Genomic DNA, 12,131 nt, shown 5'->3' with positions numbered 1-12,131 from the left:
ATCCGACTCGGGCAACGCTACCGTCCCGGGCGGCAGCGCGTCCGAATCCTCCCCCGAGGACTCAGGCTCACCTTCCGATGCAGCGATCAACATCCGATCCGCCGCCAGCACACCAAAGGTAACGGCTGGACAGTCCGTAGAGGGCCCAGCGGAAACCAACGTTGGCACGATGGGTTGCGGTGCTGATGAGGCGGCAGGGGCCCGAGGAGCGTTTCCGCTCGGCGGGGAAGCCCTGACCGTAATCCTCCGGTCACCCTTCCTATACAGCGCCGTACCGTCATTCCGGTTCCCGGGGCCGGAAAAAACGGTCGTACGCGGCATAGGAGAGGGGACCCCCGCTTCCTGAGACTTCAGGAAGGAGAGTCTCGACCTCAGCATCGCGATAGTCATGTTCCCGCAATGGGAACATGAACCATCCACAAAAGCTGCTTCAGCGTGCAGAATGCCCAAACACGAGATGCAACGATTGTGCCCATCAGCAGGGACCAGGGAACGACCGCACCCATTAACGCACAGACGAAATGACATACTGTCAGGGTTCGTCTGTAAAGCTCTTTTAGAAGGGGAAGTCAACTCACTCGTGCTGAAGCACCCAGGGAGCGACGCGATGTGTCAGGTACACCACTCCCTGACACATCGAGGAACTGGCCCAAATCGCTACACACACACACTCTTTGTGTTGCTGTGAAAACAGCAGTTTTAGAGCTTATAGCTCAGCTCCTCGGACACTCGCGACCTCGCTGAACGTGCCCTCTTCACCAGCACTGAAGCTCGCTGTAATCCTCTTCTGAGGCAATGTTTTAGAATAAAACAAACGAAGAAAGGAGTCTTCTAAAACAGGACACCAGTGAATGGCTCCGAATCGAAAGACAGAGTGCGATTGCATCTGCTTCCTATTTATATACACCTGTCGGGGGCGGTGCGCATTATGCAAATATCGCACGCCAATTCCATTGGCTTGTTTTAGTTTACACGAAGATGATAGGGCTCTCTAAGCGATATCCCCAATTCGTCGGTCACTACTGACGTACGTCGAACGTGACCGACTGAAAGGGAATAAACATTTTTGGCTCTTGGCCTGTGATGTTGAAGATGTTCATCCATTAGGGAATACAAGTGGAAAGATAAATATGATTAATCATCTTCTGTTTCTTCTCAGAGAAGGATTCGGTGTTAGTATTAAATAAACAAAAAAACTAAAAAGATAAACTAACCAGTTGTGTAATATTACATTAAAATTAGACAAGTTTATACAGTGCCTTATGGTGGGGTAAGTTAAAATGCTGGCTCAAATTACCCCACAGCATTTGGCTCACTTTGCAGCCATTTTGGAAAAAAAAAAAAAATATCTAGCTAAATAATTGGCATGATTTTATAGATTGCTAAATCACCATAGATGCATTTGCAAAGATTGCATTGCTGTAACAGCATTACATCTGTTTAAATTTACCCTGATAAACCAAAAACTATTTTTAAAGCAAATGGCGTCTTCCACTCCTCCCACGTGCTTCACAGAGGGGCAGAAATTGTGGGTGGTTCCAAAGATGTAAGGTCACATGACAATATGGCTAAGCTAATGGAGAATGGAAACACATTTCTGACAATGATGGCGTTTCCAGGTGCAATTTTCCTGCTCCTGGGTACCAAAATAAAGGGGGCCTATATATATATATATATATATATATATATATATATATATATATATATATATATATGCTATATAATAAGCTTGTATTTCCCATCATTCACAAATCTTGAAAGTTTCTGTATAATAACTAATGCTGTAAATGTGCAGGTTCCTATCATTAAAACTTACTTATATTTTGTTAATTTAACATAAATTGGCTGTAATTTTTGCTATTTCTACTTAATTTAGAGATTGATCAAAGAAGTTGTCAGATTGGATTTGTAAAATAAAAATTAAAACTGCAAATATACAAACATCTGTTTTTGAATTAATGCACTTTTTGCATTTTTATAAATCATTTCTTAGTTATTGTACAAAATATATATATATATATATATATATATATATATATATATATATATATATATATATATATATATATATATTTTTTTTTTTTTAAAGTAACTTACAGTAGACAGAATTATTATAAAATAACTTTATAGAAACCCTAAATTTACAGAGTTTAACCAGAAAGTTAGTTTAATATACTGTATTTTTATATGGTTGTTTTCTGTAATTTAAGGGAATCCAAACTTTGCTGCCAGGCTTTTTTTCAGGTTTTTTTAGTGTACATAAAAAGATTCAAGAATGAGCGCATGTATTTCTATAAACACATTTAGATGTCCGCATCAATAGAAATTTACAAAAGTGATTTTATACACATAGAAAGCACATTAAATGCAAGTAAAATGTCTACGTTTAAGGTCTCAAATAAGTTTTAGGGGAATAAAATGGCAAAATGTTTTTCAAATAATGTTCCATCGTCATTTAGTGTAATATTTTGTAAAAATTAAAACAACTTATTCTGACCTGTACATATTAAAAAGAATAAGTGAGCATTGCATTTTAAATTAGTAAACAATTATTTGGTAAAACCTTGGATAGTGGCAAAGTTTAAAAATGTAAAATTACTAGTAATTATAATTTGGGATAAAAGTAATTAGTCAAGTCACCTTTATTTATATAGCGCGTTTTACAATGCAGATGGTGTCAAAGCAGCTTTACATTGATAACTGGTATATAATTTTTTCTCTTAAAGAATAGTGTCAATGCAGGCAGATCAAAGCACTGTTGAATAAATGTCAAGAATACTGTTGAATATCAAATGTCAAGTCAAATGTCAATTAGTCTTTAATATGGCATGAATAGATTTATGTTGTAAATATCCCTGACAAGACTGTTATACTGAATGACATTTTAGTGGGTGTCTGTAAAAAAAAAAAAAAAAAAAGGTTTCTGTAAATCATGGTAAAAAATTAAACAACCCATTCTGATGTACTGAAAACAACAACTAAAAGATTATATATATATATATATATACACACACACACACTAGATTTTTAGTTGTTTTTTATTATTAGCTATTATATGCATTTATGACACTTTTTCAGTATTTCATAAATAGTAGAAGGTTTTTGTCAAACCGCACACTTAAGTGTCGAGATAAGCGGAGACTAGCGGAGCGTCAAAAGAGTCACATGGTGTTTTTCACTTTCCTTCAAGAATACTGTTTGATAAAATTATTAACCTGCTAATCATAAAAAAAAAAAACTTTTCAAGATCAGAGCCAAACTATATTTACATTATTAAATATATTTCATAACTTAAGCGAATCCTTTGCCACAATAACTGAAGAAAGAAGAATAAATGAAACTTCACCTGGAGCGGCTGATTTGGAGAAGCGCGTTCTCGTGCAGCTTTTAGTTCACGAGCTCACCTCTCATTTAGTGTAATGCTGTTCTCGAAGGCTCGAACCCGAGACTCGGAGTCGGCTCGATAATCTGCCGGTACCGAGAAGAACAGAGGAGGAGGAGGAGGAGGGGGAATGCCGGAAGAAATGGGGCGGTGCTGCAATACTCTCGCAAGGATGATTGGCAGGACTAAATGATTATGATTGCCCAGCTAGAAATTTTTTTTCTAAAAATGTTCTGAGAACATTATCATGTATTGTTGATGTATCATTATCAACAAATGTTTAGCGATAACATTCTTAGAACATTATTCCCTAACGTTCTTATAATGTTTTTAGCAGGTAGTTTTATTTTAATTCCCAGAATGTTCTCCTTAAAGGTAGGATAACATTCTCTAAAACATTCTAAAACTGTTTAGTCATAACATTGTTAGAACATTATTTCCCAATGTTTTTATAAAGTTTGTAGTGGGAAATTTTATTTTTGTTCTTAGAATGTTCTTCTAAAAAGGTAAGATAACATTCTCTACAAAACACTCTAAAAACGTTTTGCGATGACCTTCTATAAATGTTTAGTCATAACATTAGAACATTATCCCCTAACATTCTTATAGTTATTTAACAGGAAGTTTTATTTTTGTTCCCAGAATGTTCTCCTAAATATTCAAAAAAGAAAAAAGAAAGAAAGAAAAAGCTTAGCTATAACATTGTTAAAACATACAATTTTATTAATCTCAAAAATAAAACAAAATCTAACAGGTCTATAAATGGCATCCACATAAATTATTGGCTTTAGAAACAGTAAATGTCCAACATCACATGTTGAAGAACTCTAAAGTCCAGTGTGTAATCCTGCGTCTGACTGCTGTGTTTGCTCTGAGTGCTCAACACTGTCTTTGCTTGACCTGGTCCTTGAAGAAAAATAATACAGTCGTCCGTATTAATGTTCTAGTTTTCTTGTCTTAGTTTTCCAGCTGCTCTGCCAGTTAGCAGCATTGAGCCGTCTATGTGTGTAGAGCATCTGTGTGTAGAGTTTTTCCTCAGAGCCTATAACAGAGGAGCATACAACAGTGTAAACACAAAATACATATTACATTTTAAGATCGCAAACAATATTGATATTCAATAGATATAATACTTTAAGTATCTAATCTGTTTGCTATTTAAAACACATCTACTTAATCCATTTAGTTAATAACACAACTACAAACTTTGATGTTGGCTTGAAAAGCATGAACCTCGAACCGAGACTCGAACTCGAGTCAACTTGTGCAGAGCTGCAGCAGAACGCTGCCAACAATTCTATTGCTACAACATAGCTAGTTTTCATCAGTTATTTTGTCTATGGATCGTTACATCTCTTACAGATTTCTGCTTTTCTTTTCATTTAGATACAGATAAAGTAGCACTGTATTTGAATGCATCAGCGAGAGCAACTGTGTGTGTGAATTAATCCTACCAGTGTAGCATCTCTTTGCTAATAGTGAAGTTGTAGGTTTTAGTTACTTTAAAAGCAGAAAGAAAAATATAAGCCATAACTTTCAGTTTCTACACTGTTTTGTTATTTTTAAGTTATAGGACAGTTGACCAGTTTCTGTGCTCCTGGAGGTTTCCGTTTGCAATCTGCACGTTATATATGAGCTACAGTTTGTGCGCATGGACGCTTGTTTCCACTATGGAATAAGAACAAATATAAACTGCTGACATTTTCTCGCAATTGGGAGTTACAATGTCAATGTCATTGTGCAATGTTTTTTTTTCTCACAATTGCTTTTTTTTTTTGGCTGACTTTTCTCAGAATTGTGAGATAAAAAGTTGCAACTGCAAGTTCTCAATACTGTGTCACTACCTGATGATCCACGACTGTTTGTGTGTTTTGTGATGGTTGTTCATGAGTCTCTTGTTTGTTCTGAGCAGTTAAACTGAGCTCTGTTCTTCAGAAAAATCCTCCAGCTCCTGCAGATTCATCAGTTTTCAGCATCTTCTGCATATTTGAACCCTTTCCAGCAGTGACTGTATGATTTTGAGATTCATCTTTTCACACTGAGAACAACTAAGGTACTTAAACTCAACTATTAAAAAAGTTTCAAACATTCACTGATGCTCCAGAAGGAAAACCCGATGCATTAAGAGTCAGGGGTCTGGGAATATTGGGCAGTTTTAACTGTTAAAACTGTTAAACAAGGGACTCATGAACAATCATCACCAAAAAAAAAAAAAAAAAAAAAAAACATCCGGGTAACGACACAGTATTAAGAACCAAAGGTTCCCAAAATTTTGAACAGGGTTATTTTCATAAATTCAGCTATTTATTTTCTTGTGGACTATATGTAAACATCTTTTTATGTAAAATATCTTACTCAGGACAGTACTAAATAAAAAATAACATGCAATTTGTATGATCGCTCTTATTCTGTTAAAATTATTCACATTTTCACAAATTCTGCAAAGGGTTGCCCAACTTAACACTGACAACTGTTAAGTCTGATCAGTTACAAATGATAGCACTGAACTGTTTGGTGCTTGAAAATGACACCAAGCTTTATTAACCCAAGCCATCCTAGGTGTATATGAAGTAAAATATCTAGCTTTGGCCAGACCACTAGATATTTTACTTCATAACTTGTTAAATATGGATATTTTTCTTACACAAATGCATCGCTTCACACTTCAGAAGGCCTTCATTAACCGCACATTGTTTGTCATTAAAGTGCATATTGCAGGTTAAACATTTTTTTTTAGATGAATATATAACCTTGTACAAAAATACCATATAAAAGGGTACTGCAGGGTTTAAACATGTTTTGCAGGACATAAGGGCATGAATTTAGTAGATAAAGTGACAGTCTCTGTAAAAAATGCTTTTTTTTTCAGCGTCGCGTCATATTACGTCACTCAAGGGAGTCGATCGCCGAGCTCTGTGTTGATTCAGTGCAGAGTAGGCTGGTATTCAGTGACAGCGGTCGTGAATTAGTGTGTTTTCGGTAGTTTTTGTATTCTATTTATCATCGTCATGGTAAATTATTGTGTTTGTGGAGGTTGCACAAACTTCAGCCTGTCAGGACATCGAGTCCAGAGGTTTAATAACAAGGACGCTGCTATCTTCTGTGCCGGGGTGTGTTTTGTGAAGGTGAAGAGACGGGACTTCACTTCTGCATCTGCTTCGATAAACACGTTTATTATAGACCGGAGGATTATCATCCTGGCGATATGATGGAGTTCAACATTGTAATACTTCTGTAAATGATTATATTAAATGAATAACTTACACTATGCTTCTTCACCATTTTTACTTGAATCAATTTCAACACTGATGAATACAAATTATGTACACATACAGTCTCACACTTACACAAAACAGTTTTGAATTATGTGCTGGTAATGTAAATACTCCAATTTCATTCATGCCATGTATATACTGTAAACATATATACATTCAAGTTCACACAACTACATAATCATGGCGTCATATACATCCTCACACTATCAGTGAATGGGCACGGAATAAACTCATAACACAGAATTAATGAATAAAGGATAACATTACATGAAACACATACACTACGGACCCACTTTATATTAAGTGGTCTTAACTACTATGTACTTACATGTAAATTAATCATTTGATGCAATGCACTTATTGTGTACATACATGTTTTTACATTGTACTTATATTTTAAAAACACCTGCATGTAATTACATCTGTAATTAATTTCTGTAATTACATTTATACACTGTTGACCCATCCCTTACACCTTACCCCTACCCTTAAACCTACCCATACCACCAAACCTGTCCCTAACCTTACCCGTATCCACCTCAATAGCTGCAAATGTGTTTTGCAATTCAATATGAACCCAATAAGTACATTGTACTTATTTTTTGATGTAAGTACATAGTAGTTAAGGCCACTTAATATAAAGTGGGACCAACACTACTATGTTCGGCCGCCGGCGGGAGACATGATCACGGATCCGTCAGAGATGCAGCTTGATGAACACGTGAATTGTGCACCGTAAATCTTTATTATTATTATTATTATTATTATTATTATTATTATTATTTTATTATTTCATTTGATAACTACCAAATCAGTCGTGATGAGAAACCACTATATCACGTAACTTAAGTGTGGACGGATATTAACGCGTGTGACATAGGCTAGGCCTGATCAAGGTTTATTAGATTCTGTTAGTAATCAATAACGTTACTCCTAGATGACCAATAGCTTTGCTATTGCCTGAATCATGATAATAATCTGTACAATATTGTGATCTGAGCACATATCGTTAGCTAAGCTAACATCGGTCGCTGCCCTGTTCTCCACTGCTTCTCCTCACACAACAGCTCAATTTGTCTATTTTGACCATTATTTTGTCTAATCCTGGTCTGTCCCTGCTCTCTTAAACACATAGCAGGCTAATTGTATGGCTGTGGTTTGTGATACGAGTATGAATAAAAATTTACAATTTCCTCAGCGTCCGAACTGTCATTGCGATCCATTGTTTTCCTATTGTTTATATTGATCGCACTCCCTTGAGTTACGTCACTTCCGATTTGGCATTTTTCAGATGTGGAAGTAAAATTCTCTCACAAAAAAACGACTCCAGAAGCCTATGTAGCGTTTTTATATGTGTTTTTTCAAGAACATCTATTCAATACATTATTTTTCTATACATTGAATCACTGATGCTCTAACCTGCAATATGCCCTTTAAGTGCTGCTGTTTTGTGCTGTAGAAGACGTGGATCAACTTGCCAGATGGCATTCTGGATTTTTGCGTTCGCGTACGGTGGCTCTGAATTGTCAAAACGTCTCTCAAAATGCATGCCACGGATGCAAAAAATGCAGAAAATCGAACCTGATCTGAATATTTTTTTGACGGACGAAAGTTTCGGAGGCAGTGTGCAAACGCAATTGACGTAACGTGAGGTCGAATTTATTTTTTTATTTTAAGTTTCACATGCAAATTTTGGACTCAGTGTGCAAAGGCCTTTAAGCTTGGGCTAATTTTCATTTGAAAGTGAACTAATCCTTTAAGGGTTAAAAAATTTAGTCTCGGAGGAAAACATAATAATAATATTATTAATGATAATAATAATAATAATAATAATGTTCAAATAGGTTAACAATATGTTGCATTTCATAAACCAACATAATTTTGTTCTTGAAAATATTAGTAAATAATTACTACAAACTGTTTCTAAAGGACATTTTATTAAGATTTACAACAAAACTTACAAAACCACTTACCCATATCCTCCCATTCACTTCTGCAGGTACATTTTTGCCAGATTGTGTCCTTCACAATGGCTGTCTGTCAGCCCCAAAGTACCTAAAAAAAATTAAAACATATCTTTCCCATTTCAACATATCTTTATGAATTACCTAAATATTATTATTTAAGTTCAAAAGAAATAATCAGATTAACACTTTTAAGTAGCAAATGCACAGTATCCGTATTCATATAGAACACAATATTGCATAACGACGGATTGACGGAAGACTTTTTGTTGCATCATCAGTGTCCATATTTAAGTAGGCCGTTTGGATTCTGGATGAAAACAAATCTAAAAGTTAGCTGTTATTCTAAAGCAGTATACACCCACAATTAATGTAATTGTCATGATAAGAAAGATCTAACGGATTTTAGTGTATACGTAAAGGATAAACGAAAGATGTAAACTGAAAAAGACATTTAAAAACTTACATTCCAGTATTTATTGTTGAGGGCAGAGTTCCGTTGACCAGGAGACAGTTGTGTTGTTCGGGCCACAAACTGTCCCAGCGGGTAAAACATCCTCCATCACAACTCTATATCTGCCGCGACTCTGTTTGTGAACGAGTCCGTACTCGCTTTTTCCGTCAAAAAGACAATCAGACCAGGGACATTTTGCGCCAATTTCTTCAACTACCATTCGCGCTGTTCGTCAATTTCAAATGTTCCTACGTCACGAGAAAAGCACGCTGTGATTGGTGGATTTACGCGTCGATTTGCCATGGCCCAATCAGCGCCTCTCGTCTCCTGTAAACACCCAGTAGATTGTCATATTTTAAAATAAGCACTTTTTAACGAGGCTGAGTTGAAAATGTTCTCTAACCTTGTAATCAAATATAAACTGTAGCTACATTTGTTTGTTGCAAATTTACAGAAAATGCCATTGAGATGTTAATATTGTTAATAAAGATATTAAAGGGATAATTCACCCAAAAATAAAAATGTCATTATTTACACACCCTCAAGTTGTTCCAAACCTGTATAAATGTATTTGTCCTGTTCAACACAAAATAAGATATTCTGAAGAATGTGGGAAACTGAACAGTTCTGGGGCACCATTGACTTCCATAGTATTAGTCCCAAAGCAACCTTGGTTACAAACATTCCTCAAAATATCTTCTTTGTACAACAGAAACTTGAGGTAGGTAAATGATGACAGAATTTAATTTTTTTTGGGGTGAACTATCCCTTTAATATTGCTTGCCAACTGAAAACAAAGTTTCCCCATTTAGGCTACAGTTAATACAATCTTTTTAAAACAAATGACATTAATTATACATAAATTTCCCTTAGTAAAAAGTAAATTGAGTAAGACAGTGTAAAAGGTGCGAGTGTGGATTAGTAATCTGGTCCCCAGGTATCAAGGAGAAAAAATGTTGGCCCTCGTCAACATCAAAGTTGCCCATCCCTGCCCTATGGTAAACACGTTCACGCAACAGTTCAGCCAAATATGAGACTTTCCCTTCCCCCAGAATTCATCTCACTTCTGCAGTCAAGCCAGTGTTCAGCTAAAATAATGCATTTCATCTTTTGTTTCTTATTATATTTTGTATCGTGTTATATGTTGTTTCTTTTGAGTTCAGCCCAATGCTGTTTCACACAATGGTGTTAAAACATGATGCCAGCCAGACCTAGAACCAAAACAGAAGTGCCAGATGTAATGATGATCTGGCCCAAACTTCATCACAATCTGGAATAATATCCACATTTTACAAATGTTGTTTTGATAATGTTACTCCTTTATTATGGAACATTGTGGCAATATTGTATATTCTCCATTCTTACATAAACCAAGCTAACCATGTCTTGAACATTGGGGGGAAGTTTCTTTCTTTCTTTCTTTTTCTTTTTTCTTTTAATAAAGCGTAAAGAAACAAAACAGTGAAGGAAATTGTTGCTAATACAATGCTATATCAGTTATGTACAATAATAATTGAAGACTTCAGATGCAAAAGCCTTTAAGTGCCATTTGAAATTTTCTTATATAAAACAAGCATGTTTATCAAGCTTATTACACTTTAATGGCAATGAAAAGGACCTATTAATTGCCATTAAAGTGAAATTTACTGAACCTAAACATACAAGCTTGACAAAAATGCTAATTTAAGAAGAAAATTTCAGATGCCACTTGCACAGGCTTTTGCATCTGAACTCTTCAATTGTAGAAAAAAAGAAAACATTAAATTGTGCAGAAATTAATTTCAATAGTACATTGAGAACTCAAGTTTAATAATACAATATAATGTTAGTTCTGAGATTGTTCAATTTAAGGAATGAATAATAGTGAATATTTATAAAAAATTAGTGAATATTTACAACTTTGAATAATCTGTTACCTCAATAACATCCTCAATAACATCCTCAAAATGTTGCAGGTGAAATGTTCTAGTTTTGTTAATATGTCAATTTACACAGAACATTTCATCACCTCAAACCTCAATCATGTTCTTATAGTGTTTTCCTAATGTTGCTGAGAGAATGTTCTTCCTTTGTTTTATTGAAACATTGTGCGAATGTTATATTTACAACATTATATAATATGTTACCTCAATAACATCCTCAAAATGATGCAGGTGAAATGTTCTATCATGGTTAATACGTCACATTAGAAGAACATTTTATACAGAACATTTCATCACCTCAAACCTCAATCATGTTCTTATAGCGTTCTCCTAATGTTGCTGAGAGAATGTTCTTCCTTTGTTTTATTGAAACATTGTGCGAATGTTTTATTGACAACATTATATAATATGTTACCTCAATAACATCCTCAAAATGTCGCAGGTTAAATGTTCTAGATTTGTTAATACGTCACATTAGAAGAACATTTTACACAGAACATTTCATCGCCTCAAACCTCAATCATGTTCTTATAGTGTTTTCCTAATGTTGCTGAGAGAATGTTCTTCATGTGTTTTATTGAAACATTGTGCGAATGTTATATTTACAACATTATATAATATGTTACCTCAATAACATCCTCAAAACATCCTCAAAATGTTGCAGGTGAAATGTTCTATCGTGGTTAATACGTCACATTAGAAGAACATTTTATACAGAACATTTCATCACCTCAAACCACAGTGTTGTTCTTATAGCGTTTTCCTAATGTTGCTGAGAGAATGTTCTTCATTTGTTTTATTGAAACATTGTGCGAATGTTATATTTACAACATTATATAATGTTACCTCAATAACATCCTCAAAACATCCTCAAAATGTTGCAGGTAAAATGTTCTATCGTGGTTAATACGTCACATTAGAAGAACATTTTATACAGAACATTTCATCACCTCAAACCACAGTGTTGTTCTTATAGCGTTTTCCTAATGTTGCTGAGAGAATGTTCTTCCTTTGTTTTATTGAAACATTGTGCGAATGTTTTATTGACAACATTATATAATGTTACCTCAATAACATCCTCAAAATGTCGCAGGTTAAATGTTCTAGATTTGTTAATACGTCACATTAGAAGAA

Source organism: Chanodichthys erythropterus, chromosome 3 (genome assembly GCF_024489055.1).
Source record: "Chanodichthys erythropterus isolate Z2021 chromosome 3, ASM2448905v1, whole genome shotgun sequence".
NCBI classification, from domain to species: Eukaryota; Metazoa; Chordata; class Actinopteri; order Cypriniformes; family Xenocyprididae; genus Chanodichthys; species Chanodichthys erythropterus.
This window is presented reverse-complemented; position numbering follows the sequence as displayed.